Source organism: Neolamprologus multifasciatus, chromosome 8 (assembly GCF_963576455.1).
Source record: "Neolamprologus multifasciatus chromosome 8, fNeoMul1.2, whole genome shotgun sequence".
Lineage (NCBI taxonomy): Eukaryota > Metazoa > Chordata > Actinopteri > Cichliformes > Cichlidae > Neolamprologus > Neolamprologus multifasciatus.
Window position 1 is genome coordinate 4,349,594 of NC_140446.1, and position 14,562 is coordinate 4,364,155.

At 41.1% G+C, this 14,562-nt stretch overlaps 1 protein-coding gene across 4 annotated transcripts in view; it reads left to right on the plus strand.

Moving 5' to 3' along the window:
- The window catches only part of LOC146512245 (uncharacterized), a 113,155-nt gene that overhangs the window by 16,033 nt on the left and 82,560 nt on the right, over positions 1–14,562 (plus strand). The gene's annotated exons all lie outside the window — the stretch shown is intronic.

Genomic DNA, 14,562 nt, shown 5'->3' on the forward strand with positions numbered 1-14,562 from the left:
GGGTGATAAAGAGCCACTACTGAGGCAGCTGACAGCCCTGCACAATGATGCCGATAATACAGATGTGCATGTCATGCTGTAAGACTTGCAGACAGATGACTAATGCACGGGGAAAAGTGGCGCTCTACACTATATTGTGTGTGTTTGTGTGGGTGGATGAGAGGGTAAGTGTGAAACCATGAATGACATTACATGTGTGAGAAGAGGGACTGCATATTTTTGTATAATCAGTTTGTGTGGGCATGTCAATGCGCGCAGCCCCTCCTGGACTGTATACCATTACTGAGCTGCTGTACTCTAAAGCATGGTGACCGTTCAGGGTAATTAGTTACTTATAAATCATATATTCACGATATAATCATTTTATAGCTGTAAAATTTTGCATGTGGTCAAGTGCACTTATCATTACACTGTTGTCAGTTTTTTAAAAGTTGCAAATGCAAATGCAAAATAAATTTAAATGTTGTCGAACATGGATAGAAGACCTGAATATTTAAAGAAGTAGTGACATTTTTAGACTGTTAGGGAGCCCTTCTCTGCTGTGCTTTGCTTTAACTTGCATCATAATGGATAAATATTTTTTAGTGTAGCAAATTAATATTATTAATATTGGAGAAACCCAAAGGTATCGCCTCCCTCTGCTGCTCAAATCAGCATTATTAGCCATTTTCACACACGCACCATATCTCTGCAACTTTCTTTCCACTGAGGGAGGTGGATATCCAGCGCATTAGCTGCTTTTTAGTCTGGCGGCTCCCCAGTGCAAGAGCTGCATTACACGTGCAGCTGTAAAGTGTGAAGTTGTAATTTCCCAGTTCCCAGATGGAGATTTCAATGGGAACGCCCCCTCAAGTCAGACTTTCCACACCAACCCAGACTTCATAATTCAAGATGGCAGCAGCACTTGTAAACATGAGCAAAACTGCAGAACTGTTGTGCATTTGTGACTCACTAAACAGGCTCTATGAATGAAGGTGCTGCAGTGGTATTTTTAATGTGAAAAACCGGTTGTGTTCCAGGTGTTGCAGCCGGTTGGGGCTGAGAAGAGAAATACTACTACTAGAACATAGCAATCATCCATTATCTGACTTCAAACTTAAAAGGAATGCAGCGACGTCGAATTGCACCAAAGTGAGAATACGCTGCATTTACTGTCAGTGCGAGAAAAGCGAGATAGTCATGAAAAAGGGACTTTTCTCCATATTCATGTCAGAATGAAAACAGAAACAGGCAAAAATTATATTTTAACCCCAAAATAAGTTTAAAGTGAGCGACCTACAGGTCTCAAACTTCTGAATTCTTCTGAGTGAGTGTTTTTTATTATTTTATGCACACTTAGATTGAACAGAAGAAAACTCATGTTCAGGGACAAACGTCTCTTACCCAGTACGCTTTCACACCTCACTGTCTCTCACTGTTTCATTCAGTTTGAACTGTTTACTTTTGAAAACAAGATCCATCTACCCCAGTGTGTCTCCATAGCCTACTGGTTAACATGTTTGCTTGGTAAATGAAAGACCACTGATTTGATTTCAGCCAGAGACAAAAGTCAAACCTGCAGAGGGATCTGCTGTGGAGACCTAAAATAAGTGATCGTCGTCTGATGGCGAAAAGCCCGACTCCAAATAAATGCTAATGTTGCCCCAGATGTGTGCACATTGTCCACTGTTCCTTCCTGTAGACATGAGACCTTTTTATTGTCTGGATGTTTGCAGTCAAAGTTTGCTTTCATCTTAACCCCTCACTATGGATGTGCAGTCTTCCCAAGCCCGTTGGCTGGTATGGGTAGTTTTGGTTTATCTAGGAAAATGGTTGAAATCTCTTTGATATGGAGAAGAAAAAATGCTTTTGACCGAGCTGCTGCCCTCTCTAAAGTCTGGCACATGTACCCATTTGATGGAAAATGACTCCTCAGCAGGGCAGAGCGTGCAAGGTCGAACGCTGGCAAAATTGGCTTTGGCTTAGCTTTGATGTGGGAGTTGTTTCGTGAGATTTCAAAGAAGTTGGTGGCTCGAAAATGCATCTGAAAACACATTTCATGAAAACCACAGTGAGCTCAGAGATGGGCACGACAGACATGACTGACTGAGGAGCAGATTCAAACGGATGGGTCTGCGATCCCCACGGGCATGAAATTCTATTAATGCCCATTATGCTGTTTGGATCAATACATGACTACTGCACTTTTAAACCACGCTGGCTTTGCAGACGCTAATGCGGCTCTGATAGTCTCTAGGCAAAATATCTTGTCATAAATAGTCATGAATGTGGTAGATGGATCCATTTACTCTCTAATGTCTCTGGGAGGTTGTCTTGTAAAATTGCTCTAAAACATTTGCATGGATTGGTGTGAACTTTGCAGGTGTTTTTTCTGTTTCAAGGTGATTTTTAATCACTTCTGCAAGCCCATAAAGTTTCACTTACCGTCATTACTTTTGATACCAATGAGCAAATCAAGGTGAGATAATCAAAAAGTTCAGAAACTGGTGACAGCACAGTGGTTGTGTTAACCAAACATATGACGTTGCATGAGGTAATTGTTAAGGGAATTGTGATCTTGTCTAATCTATGCAAGCAATAGATTGAATGCTAATGTAGTGTAGCGTTGAGTTTGAATCCATGATCTGTCTGCTGGTTCTCCTGCTTCCTCCCACAGTCCAAGAGCTGAGGGTCGTTAGGTTAATTGGTGATTCTCTCTGTGTTAGCCATCGTCTTGCCCTATGACAAATGGGTTAGGCTCCAGCACCACTGCGATGTAAGAAGATGGATGGGTGTTGTCAGCTTACTCTAGCAAGCTTAGTTAGAAAGCTGAGTCCACACACTGTGCTGGTGCTCATTAATTCTAAAGAACAGATTCATCAAAGTATCAGACTTTTACTCATTAAACCGGCAATATTTTTTTTTGTCAGAGAATTCTTTGAAAATGCTTCAAAGCGCCACTAACACGTTAGCAAAGTCCAGTTCAATCACTGAAATTGGCAGAGATGAGGCCTAGCTGACATGTTGGTAATTTAAGCTAAACAGGTTCATAGAAATAAACATCCATAGAAAACAAAACCAGGCTATAAAAATGTTTATTTTGCAGTGAGCTCGGGCATTTTGACAGTCCAGTCTGTGGGCACTGACTCAGGTGGCCACTAGAACAACTGCAGTTTTTCTGCACTTGTGCATTTTTCCTTCATTTGGTTTTGGTTTGATTATGGACAAATCAAGTGTGTGATCATGTATGAGTTGTATAGTTTTAATGTTTTATTTGGGAACAGAATGGTGTGTATGTGTAAGTTTGGTGATGGAGTTTTTATTATGAATGAATGATGAATTTTTATGAATTATTATGTCTATTTTTTATGCTTAAGGACAACAGATGGAAATTAGCCCTTGGCTATAATCTGGTATGTTTACATTCATGTAATTTTTTTTTTTTACATTTATGTTCATTAACATGCACTGTCCTAAATAAATAAATAAATAAATTTCTCTTACCCGAGAGGTTGCAGCAAATATGCAGCTATGAGACATGAGCAGGTGAACTCCATTTCTGTCACTGTTGCATAACGCAACATCGTACTTTCCTGCGATTCGGGGAAAGAACAGTTTGTTGTCTCGTTACTTGTTTAGTGTTTTGGTCTAAGTGTGGTTCTTCATTCACCGAGTCCAGGTAGTGAGTGGAGGAGTTGTAGCAGCAGCAAGGTCACGGCCAACGTGGTGCTGATTGAATGTCTCCCCCTTCTTTTCTTTGCCAATAAGCCTCTCTGCATCTCCTCATACGCACTGCTGCTGCCTCTGCATGAGTCAGAGGACCAATCAGCTTTTGTCTGAAAATGCCTTTGAAGGCACCGTGAGAAGGAAAGGAAGCGATCCGGCCTCGTATCGAGTGCAAACAACAAAGTCGTGCTTCGAAGAAAGCTCCGGCACAGCTTCCTTTCATTTTGGTTCATCCTCTTCAGTCGCTGCTTGGTTAATTATGATTCAGCAGAGTTCACAGGGTTTAAGCGACACGTTTGTGGTGTGACGGTGGGCTTTCAGACATTTCTTGGGAATTTATAAGAGTAGGCAGTTCTGCCAGATACAGTACATGATGTAACATAATAGTACATGCGGATAAATCGATAGTCCATGAGTGAGAGGATGATAAGGGTGCTTCGCGTTGCAGTGTGAATGCCTCTGAATATCCCTCACCACCATGAACTTAACACAAACCTCCTAATCTCCCCTCGGGTTTTTAATGTGCACAACCTGTCATGTTGCTGAAATCATAGCTGCTAGTGCACAGCGCCGGCAACAAGCAAGCTGAGAGCTAATATTAGCATCAGCTCCCCCATCATGTGCAGGGAGCTAATATTAGAGCTGCACTCTTTGGCTTGGGTTTAATTACCTGTGTGATTTGACTCATGAAGCCTGGTCCAAGGACCAAGAGGAGTTTATCCGTGCGTGTGTGTCCCTTGTGTCAGCGTTATAACCCACAGGAACAACAAGAAGATGAGTCATCTTTTTTGAGCGGCCGTGGCTTTCTGTTTATTGAGGTTTGATCAAAGGTGCGCCATCCTTCAGGCTCCCCATCGAGTCTGTCGCTATTTTTAAAACCAAAGAACGTAAACAGCCTTCGCCAAACAAGTATTGAAGAAAAAAAAGAGTATGATAGTGAATAAAAGCTGTTGACATCAAAAATACACTCAAAGATTTTCAGTAGAGATGGATAGATGTGTCTGTGATTTGCTGAATTCTTTGCATTCTTTTTGCTGCTGTTGTTGTTTTCAGTATTTACTGGTAGTTATTTTGTCACCTACCTGTGACTCTACCTGCGAAAAGCAATTCAAAGTATGCTAATATTTTTATTTATTTGTATATTTAAGCACAGTCCAATCAAGCAGCAAACACTAATGAAGGCTTAAGGTCAAGTTAATTTTTTTATAGCACATTTCCAACAGCTCATCCTGCACATATAGTCACAGGTTTTATCACACGTACAGCTTTTAAACTGTAAATATTGTTTATGAACTTAACCAGCTGTTTCTGAAAAGGTGCAGCTGAAGCATCGACATCATAAACTGTAAATGTAATATGCTGTCTTCGGCCACTTTACTTTTGAGCAAGTAGACGTGACTGATATGATCTGACGTTCAAACTGAGCATCAGAATGGGGAATAAAGGTGATTTAAGTCAGCGGTCCCCAACCTTTTTTGTGCCACAGACCGGTTTATGCCCGACAATATTTTCACGGACCGGCCTTTAGGGTGTCACGGATAAATACAACAAAATAAAACTAGTACCGGTACCGAAAAAAATAAGATTTATTCATAACACACGTGAAAAGAGCCAGGAAAACCGAGTTAAAAACGATAACAAAATAACGCTGTAAAACCATACATTTCACACCTGAGCCTCAACTCTCGTGGCCCGGTACCAAACGACTCACGGACCGTTACCGGTCCGAGGCCCGGGGGTTGGGGACCGCTGATTTAAGTGACTTTGAACGTAGCGTGGCTATTAGTGCCAGCTGGGCTGGTCTGAGTATTTCAGAAACTGCTGGGATTTTCCCACACAACCATATCTAGGTTTAGTGGAAATGATGTGAAAAGGGGAAACTATCCAGTGAGCACCAGTTCTGAGGATGAAAATTTTTGTTTATATCAGTCAGAGGAGAATTTGAGCTGATAGGAAGGGAAGACTAACTCACTAAACGCTCGCTACAGTCAGGGTATGCAGAAGAGCATCTATGAATGTACGACACATCCAGCCTTGAAGCAGATGGACGGCAGCAGAAGACCACACTGGCACATTAACAGTGGCATAAAACAGCATCAAAACACGGCTCCATCCTGCCTTGTCTCAAAGGTTCAGGCTGCAGGTGGTGGTTGAGCCCATCGCTACAAATTCAGCATCACAACACCGCTGACTATAGTTACTGACCATGCAAGATAATATGCTAGGTCACAAACAGTTTTGAGGTTGTTAGTAAAAAAAAGTAATCTATTACACATTATTGTTACCTTTCTTAAAAGTAATCAAGTTGCTTGCCGGATAAAGTAATTTGTTTGCTGTGTAAATCAAAACACATTGTCTCAAAATTACCAGTTAACAATATAAATGTGAGGCTACACGTCCACTTATCAACAAGAGTCCTTATTATGAACACGAAGCAAAAATGAAAATCACTCTATTAAGACTTTAAAGTGGTGACTGTACTTTGGAAACATGTACAGGAAGAGACGGAGGCGGTGCTGCGAGCCTGACTGTTCATCACTGTCTTTATCAGCTGCTGAAGTTCAGGCTCTGGCTGCCGGGCTGGGCTCAGCACACACTCAGCTTTATCGTCACTCTGGCTAGCTTAGCATTAGCATGCTCCCTGGGCAGGTGCTTACAAAGAGCCAAAGTTGTCTCACTCACCATTTTCCTCCTCCTGACATACAAACTGAAATCAGCTGATTGTGTCGCAGGTGTGCTGGAAGAAAAAGGCGTGTTTGTCTGACATTGTTATTTATTTGTATCATAACTAAAGAACAAGTAACTACATAATAGTAGTCATGCATTGCATTACTTTACAACGTTACACTGCTACACCCAACACTGGTTACAAAGATTTAATCAACTAATTAATGTTCTCCACAGTCACCAGATCTCAATGCAGTAGAGCGCCTTTGGGAGGTGGAACAGGAGATTTGCTTGTTGTACAGCTGACAAATCTGCAGCAGCTGTTTAGCCGTATATTTACAAAGAATTAGGGCAAAAGGCGGCCACACCTGTAAGGTTTGCAAACTGTCCACTGTGTCCAGTCACTGTTTCATAGAACAGTTTACACCCTCAGTTTTTTAAAACCCAGCTATCTGCTTCACATGAATAGTGATGCTACCATATTAAAACTGATATAGTATAGCTAAAAGTGAATCAGCCAAATGACATATCTACTAAAGATAAACCGTAAAATGGGATGAATAATGCTAGGCTAAATTTTGAAAATCAGAGTGTAGCTAAAAATGACTTTTTCATTTGGATAAGTGGAAATAGCTCAAAAGTATAAAAGTAGAAAATGGCAAACATCAGGGACATGTTTGGACAGACTCACACTCAGGCGTCCTGCAAGAACTCTCATCGCTTGGTCTAATATTTTTGCCTTTACCATAGTGCAATGTGTGACACTGACATGACTACAGCTAATGCTAAAAATGTAACAATAAGAAACTTTTGTCAAAATGTTTTATTTCAGTCCACATTTTGAATCTCAAATATGTTTTAAGGTGTAAAAGAGAGTCCCTCTACATGCAAATAATAAAAATTGGTCTTAATTATTTAAAACAGGCTTGCTGCACATTTGCATTCTTCTGCATTTCAAAATAATTGTAGTGGTAAATAGATTAAAAATCATTTTAAATAGTGTGTTCCTCGTACACAATCTAAAAGTAAAACATGTCTCTATTGACCAAAGCCAAATCAGATTAGAGACAGTCATTTCTCTGTTTTGCTTTTTAGCCAAACTGTCAGTAACGATGACTCAGTCAGTTAAGATTGCTGTGCATGCTGCATGTCCAGACACGCCTGCAAAATGCACACCTGAGCTTGTATTTGGGCTTAAAATGTTTTTAGAGTAGGGTAGAAAAAAATTAGATTAATATCAATCTAAATGTAGCCAGTACTAAATGCAGTAGCTTGAGATTTTGCTGGGACACAGCTGATTGATTCCCAACCTAAATGCATTCCAGTAACAGACAAAGCAATGGTTAAGTCTGAATTGTGGAAATAGCTACTGGATAAAAAAGTTTGGCTATAAAAGTAATTAGTAAAACTAAATTGTGGAACAAATCTCACGTGACTGTTGAAGAGGTCAGAAACCTTTAGATTTAAAAGCTTAAAAATAAAAAAGATGTAGTTTATCGAATAGTTTCTGATGCAAATAATCTGCATAATCTTTGCCCTGAGCACTCGTCCTACAAACCTCTTAGCTATGAAGCGAAAACCCCGCTTAGTGCATCCACACGTACTCTCTGGGTGCAATCAGTTGGCCAGTGAAACTTACCCCCTCAGTGATGCTGCCAGCTTTTCCATTTTTAGCTTGTGGTTGATGGACGGTTTCTTGTCAAGCTAGATGAGTTTTTATCAGAAGTTTAACCATGAAATCTGTTTTGTTTACATGCTAATCTAGAAGTTGAAATGATAGGAAACATGCAAAGCAAATAAGACTGAGTGTGGCAGGAGCTGGTTCCTCTTGTAACTTCTGGCACAGCAGTGGCGCTCCCACCAGACTTCATGCCAAATTGTCCAGAATTACTGGCAAGCTGGACAGCTGAAAGGAACCGGAGCACTCGAGAACAGCACTGCTGCATCCAGGATTTAACATTACAGTCTGGATACAGGACGATTTGTAATAACTCCACCACTGTTTGCTGTGTAGTATTTATTTCTTCTTATCTCAGCCTTAAAATTGGGAAGTCACATTTTTTTCACACATCTTTTTTATTGTTGTTTTTTTATGGTTGCATCATAAAAACAATGCCTCATGCACTACTTTTGACACATTTCACCGAAATTAAGACTCCAACTTGAAATTACCAATTACAAAACAACAGAACCACAGGGAAACATTTCATTTCCCACATGTGTAGCTTACAAGTAAAGATTTTGATGCTGGCATCCAGACACGGTTGGTTAAGCTTAGGTTAAAGCTGCTTTTTGGGACTCATGAATGATGCAGCGTTTGTAATTAGGTTCAGTTGTAATTCTCCTATATGATTGTGTCACTGTGATTGTGGAAGGTTTTATTAAAGTAAATCACCACTAGCTATCTGTATGACTAGATGCCAGCAGGAGTTGGTGGGGAAAGTAGCCAAGCAGTGTTTGTCTTTGTGTTTTCTGGCAGAAGAAAAGTGGGGTTGTGTTACATCAGCAGTTGTGTTACTGCTTTTAACTCTGGCCTTCCTGTAACTCTACACTCCCATCACTCTGGTTTGCTGCCAGCAGAGCTCTCTCCATCACTTACACGACTCCCTCCTCCTTCTGTCTTTTATCTATTTATTTATCTCTTATGGTCTTTCTCTCATTGCCCGACTTCATCTCGCTCGCTCCCATCAGCTCCCGCCTCAGTCAGATGACGAATAACTGGATGAAAGAGGTCCAAATTAAGTTCATGCTCATCCGCGCTCTCTCTGAATCAATACTGACTGGCAAACTTCAACCTCTTAGTGATGACAAATCATAAGTACAGATGATCTCTGAAGATCTGTGCCTCAAACGAATGTTTAATGAGGTTTATCATGTGTGAGAGTTGTCCACCACACTGATATCATACAACTACTGGTTTCTCGGGAGCAATGTGTAATTTCCAACTGGTTGTCAGTGGTTCCTGCAGGTTGCTGACTCTCATTATGTGAACTGTCATAGGGATTGCTTTGTTTGCAATTGGTTGCAATTTTTCGTGTTTAAGTGCTAGAGACCAAAGCAGGCGGGCTGAGGTTTTTGCCATTTTGCCAGGGGCTCACTGAGCAATCTGTAGGTGTGAGTGACTGAGACTTTAGGAATTATTTTCCCAACAACTGCCATCAGCCTGTGGCAACCACTTGCAACCAATTGGCCAAAACAAATTTCCCCATGACTGGTGGTTGCCAGATGGTTGCAGACCAGTCTCTAGGCTTTAGCCCTCAAGGATAAGGTTCTTCCACCTTAGGCTACGTCCACACTAGCCTGGATAGATTTGAAAACGGCGTTTTCGTCTGAAAACCCTCCGCGTCCACACTAGTGTTTTCAGTCATATTCACAGAGTTGTGTGTCCACATTGAAACGTTTTCCTTCGGGGAAAATGCCGTCTCAGTGTGGACGGGAGGCCAAAATGGAGAGAAAACGAAACATTAGTGTGGACGTAGCCTTAGTCTCAACCAGTTCTGTCATATTTAGAGCTAAGGAGCCACTTTGTCTTCCTCACACCTTTTTACAGAGGCCCCCAGGGAGCTACCAACAACTGGACAAAGGCCAGTTGTTGGCGGTGAGTAGTGTAGCTGTGGGAAGACTAGCTGCAAAGTGTGAAAATGACAGATAATGTGACTAATGCAGTGGCAGTGAAATGCACTAAGAATGAGACGTTTTATTGTGTATGAAGCTTCATGCTGCCATCCGCAACAAATAGTAAAGGATTTATCAAATATTGCACATAAGGGCTCAAACCTGCTGCAAACATCCAAACAAATGTTGCATGCAGAAATAATTAAACGTCACAGGGAGAATTTGTCAGCTCGGTGAGACTGATGTCTTTGAAGTGAGGGCAGAAACATGAGTTGGGGTTAAGGGAGGGAAAGTTTGGTCGCTCGGCGTGCCAACTTACTCACAAGTTCTCTTTGTTCTGTCGGCTTCAGTTATGAGCGTGCACGTTCTCTCCCAGTGCTACCATAAGGCAGCTCCAATCTGTCACTGCTGGCAGCAGGCTGGAGCTCACCGTCCTCATTTGAGTGACTTCTGTTGTCTGCGTCGTCACTGGCGTGGAAAGTCGTTCTGCATCAACGTTAAACAGAATGGAGACGACTGGAAAGAAGTCAGCTCGGCCAAGATGAGTAACCGCCAGGAGATTTAGCTCGAAAGACAAAACGAGGACTATAACAAAGAGAATAACAAAGAGATTTCTGTGCTTAGAGTTTAGCTTCATGTGCATGTTGTGGCTGAGCAGCCAGCTGGATCTGACGGTGGACTTGTCAGTGAACAGACAGGAACTAAACATTACTTAATTCAATATATTTGCACAGAGAAAGTCCTCTTCATCATCACTGCATCAGTGTCACGGCGATTCCTGAATAAAATCTGATCACGCTAATCAGATTAGAGTTTCCATGAATCATTTGAACCTGCCTCATTTTCTCATTTTCCCCGTGAGTCCAGAGCCTTTAATTGTTTTATTCAGAATGTAAATCGATCCCCGTCATCGGCTCTTTTCAGAGAGTGGGAGAGGACATGGGGGGATAATTTCCTGCTTCCTCTACAGGATGAGCTCATTTTCTCTCTGACATCATAAAAAAGCTGCATTATTTACTTTTTTTAAAGTATCTGTCAGTGGAAATGACAGAGGCCTTTGATTTTGATTTCTATCATTTGTCTCCAATTGAAACTTTGATTTATTTATTTGCCTTTTTCTTTGGCTGAGATTTTAGCAGTGCAGCTGCACCGTACAGCCATACAAGCTCTGCCTCCAAAACAACCCAGGAACCATGGCATTGTTTTATGCATATTTACAATAAAAAATCAATTCTATAAAAAAAGAAAATATTTGAAAAAGAAAAGAAAAACACAATTGACTGAAGTGGAAAGCTTGATGTAACAATAAAAGCAGAGCGACAAAGTGTAACGGGAACAAAGTTAGCAACAGTGTTGGTCAAGTTACTTGAAAAAAGTAATCAGTAACTAATTACTGATTACTTCCCCCCAAAAGTAATCCTGTTACTTTACTGATTACTTATTTTCAAAAGTAATTCATTACTTAGTTACTTAGTTACTTTTTAAAAACACAATTTACAACCTGAATAGGTGATAAAGTGATAGATCTTTCAGCCCAATTCTACTTTTTCTACATAATCATCATACAAAATGTAATCAAATGGAAAAGTCTCTTTTTAAAACGTGTTTTATTAGTTTTAACCTTTTAACTTTATGCATCAAGCAAAAATTTAATTATATGCAACATTCTCTGACTGGAAGAAATTAGTTTAACATTTAAACTTATTTTCTGCACATTCCAGCACATAAAATAATAAATTTTGTGTGTGTTTACACTCACTCTTTCAAATAGATGCAAGTAAAACACAGCAGAAAATAAATAAAATCAAAGACTAGCGGTCCTGTTGCTCTATTTTCACCTGTAAAGCAGGAGTGAGGTAGGCGGAGGGTTACCCTGGTGCAGGTGTGCCGCGGTCAGTGGAAGAATCCACGAGTTTCTCTGTGAGTTTCCCATTACGTCGTAGCTACTCGGAGCTTGCTCGGAAGTTTAGGGTTGTTTTCGCTGTAAAAAGAAGTTTTCTTCCCACGCACAACGGACACTAATGTTTTTGTCACTTTTTATGGAATCAAACTCAAAGTAAGGTCAGTACTTCCACGCTTTAAACGCTGCACGCTCATACTCTCTCCCGCTCTCAATATATGATCCATTGTTGATCTGCACACAGCTGTTGTCACGAACGTCGCACTTGCTTACGTCACTGTCATGAGACATTCTCGCAAAAAAAATCACGGTTTTAGTAACGCAGTAACGCAGCGTTCCTACGGGAAAGTAACGGTAACCTAATTACCGTCTTTGCAATAGTAATCCCTTACTTTACTCGTTACTTGTTGTTACTTGTTACAAGTAACTCGTTACTGAGGTAACTGCCCATCTCTGGTTAGCAAATAAATCCTGCAGCGTTAATATCATCAAAGTGTCCACTGAAGATAAAGTTCAACTAATTTATGTAACACCAAATCAAAACATCAGTCACCTCAAGGTGCTTTATATTGTAAGGTAAAGACCCCACAATAATATATAGAAACCTCAACAATCTTGGCAACAGCGGGAGGAAAAAAACTCCCTCTTAACAGGAAGAAAGCTCCTGCAGAACCAGGCTCAGGGAGAGGCAGCCATCTGCCATGAACGGTTGAGGGTGAGTGGAGAAGGGTGATGAGGACCTGATCATGAGGAGACTCCATCGTTTCTTTCCACTTAACCATCAGAGAACTTTGGGTTATTGCAGGAGTGTCAGCTCATGGAGCCACATACAGTCTTCAGGTTGACTATCACACCTTGCTGTAGTTTTCCTTTCTTCCTTTTCACTGAGCTTTACGTTTTATATTTCTGCATCCCCACATTGTGCTAAATTTTAGGTATTTCTGTGTTTTTAACACACACACCATGCATTTCTTCTTCGACTGATCCTGTTCACAGCACAGCAGATTATCTGTGTCCGTCTCACCCTATACTTCCTCCTCTGTCACACCAACCCTCTGCATGTCCTCCGTCACTACACCATGAATCTTCTCTGAGCTCTTCCTCTTTTCCTCCTGCCTTGCAGCTCCATATCCAGCATCCTTTGTCCACTGAATCCTCTGTCTCTCCTTTGCACATGCCCAAAGCATCTCAGCCTTGCTGCTGTACATTTGTTTCCAAATAACAACCTGAGCTGTCCCTCTGATGTACTAATCCTAATCTGCTCACTCTCAATGAAAATCTTAACATCTTCAGCTCGGCCTCCTGTGTTTTTGTCAGTGTCAGCACCTCCAAACCTTACATCATAGCAGGTCTCACTGCCATCTTGGAAACCTTCTGTCACAAATCACCTCTGACGCTGGTTTCCACCACCCACGCCACCCCACCTACACTCTCTTCTTCAACTCTCTTGTTCATGAAGCTCGTGTTTAGGAAACAAGTGTGCACGCTTTAAACATATTGTTTGTATTGACTTTATATGAACCGATGCAGCCACTAAATCTGTGAGACTTAGTTGTGTGCACTTGTGCGTCATACAGTGGAAACTATTTTAAGGTGCCATTACCACAGCAACACTAGTTTGTTGTACAGAGAGTACATTTCTCCCCTTTTTGTTCACTGTATAACTTCAACAGCTAAAATACTGCCAAGCTTTTAGTATTTCTGAAGTTACAAAGTGGGGAAAACGTTACAAGGTCAAAGTGTTTTTACAGCTGTGTCTATACTGTTCGGCATCAGAACATCAGTTTGTTATTTCTGTGTGTTTGTGTGTGTATTTAGATTTTATCCAGGTAGTTAATGGTTCTCGGTTTGCCCGTTTTTAATTGATTATGTTCACAGGCCTTCACCAGATTTATCTCTGATCGTTTAAAAAGTTTGCTTTATGATTACATTTTTACTTTAGTAAAAGTATAAAAGAGAGCCACAGACAGACTCATTAAACTGAAACAAAATGCATACATGCATACATGCGTTTTCCATGTAGTTTTGTTTTGTAACATTTTAACTACAGTGTAAAATGTTACAATTAATTGAATCTGATCAAATTGTCTGTTTACAGGCACATTTTCCTTAATGGTTAATTATTAATTAATAAACATTTAATTTGTTATAGTTTTTCATATTTGTTTCATTGTTGCTTCATATTGATTGATTGTGACAGTTATATGCCATGGGCATGTATGGCTGCCAGTGGAAGCGGGTCACTACTGTTTATTGATGACGTGACTGCTGATAGAAACAGCAGCAGGATGAATCCTGAAGGACTGAGCTTCACAGTGCAAATGGATAATGACACAAAATGGTAAATGGCCTGTATTTATATAGCGCTTTACTAGTCCCTACGGACCCCAAAGCGCTTTACATATCCAGTCATCCACCCATTCACACACTGGTGATGGCAGCTACATTGTAGCCACAGCCACCCTGGGGCGCACTGACAGAGGCGAGGCTGCCGGACACTGGCGCCACCGGGCCCTCTGACCACCACCAGTAGGCAACGGGTGAAGTGTCTTGCCCAAGGACACAACAACCGAGACTGTCCAAGCTGGGGCTCGAACCGACAACCTTCCGATTACAAGGCGAACTCCCAACTCTTGAGCCACAATCGCCCCACAAACCAAACTGCATAAACAACC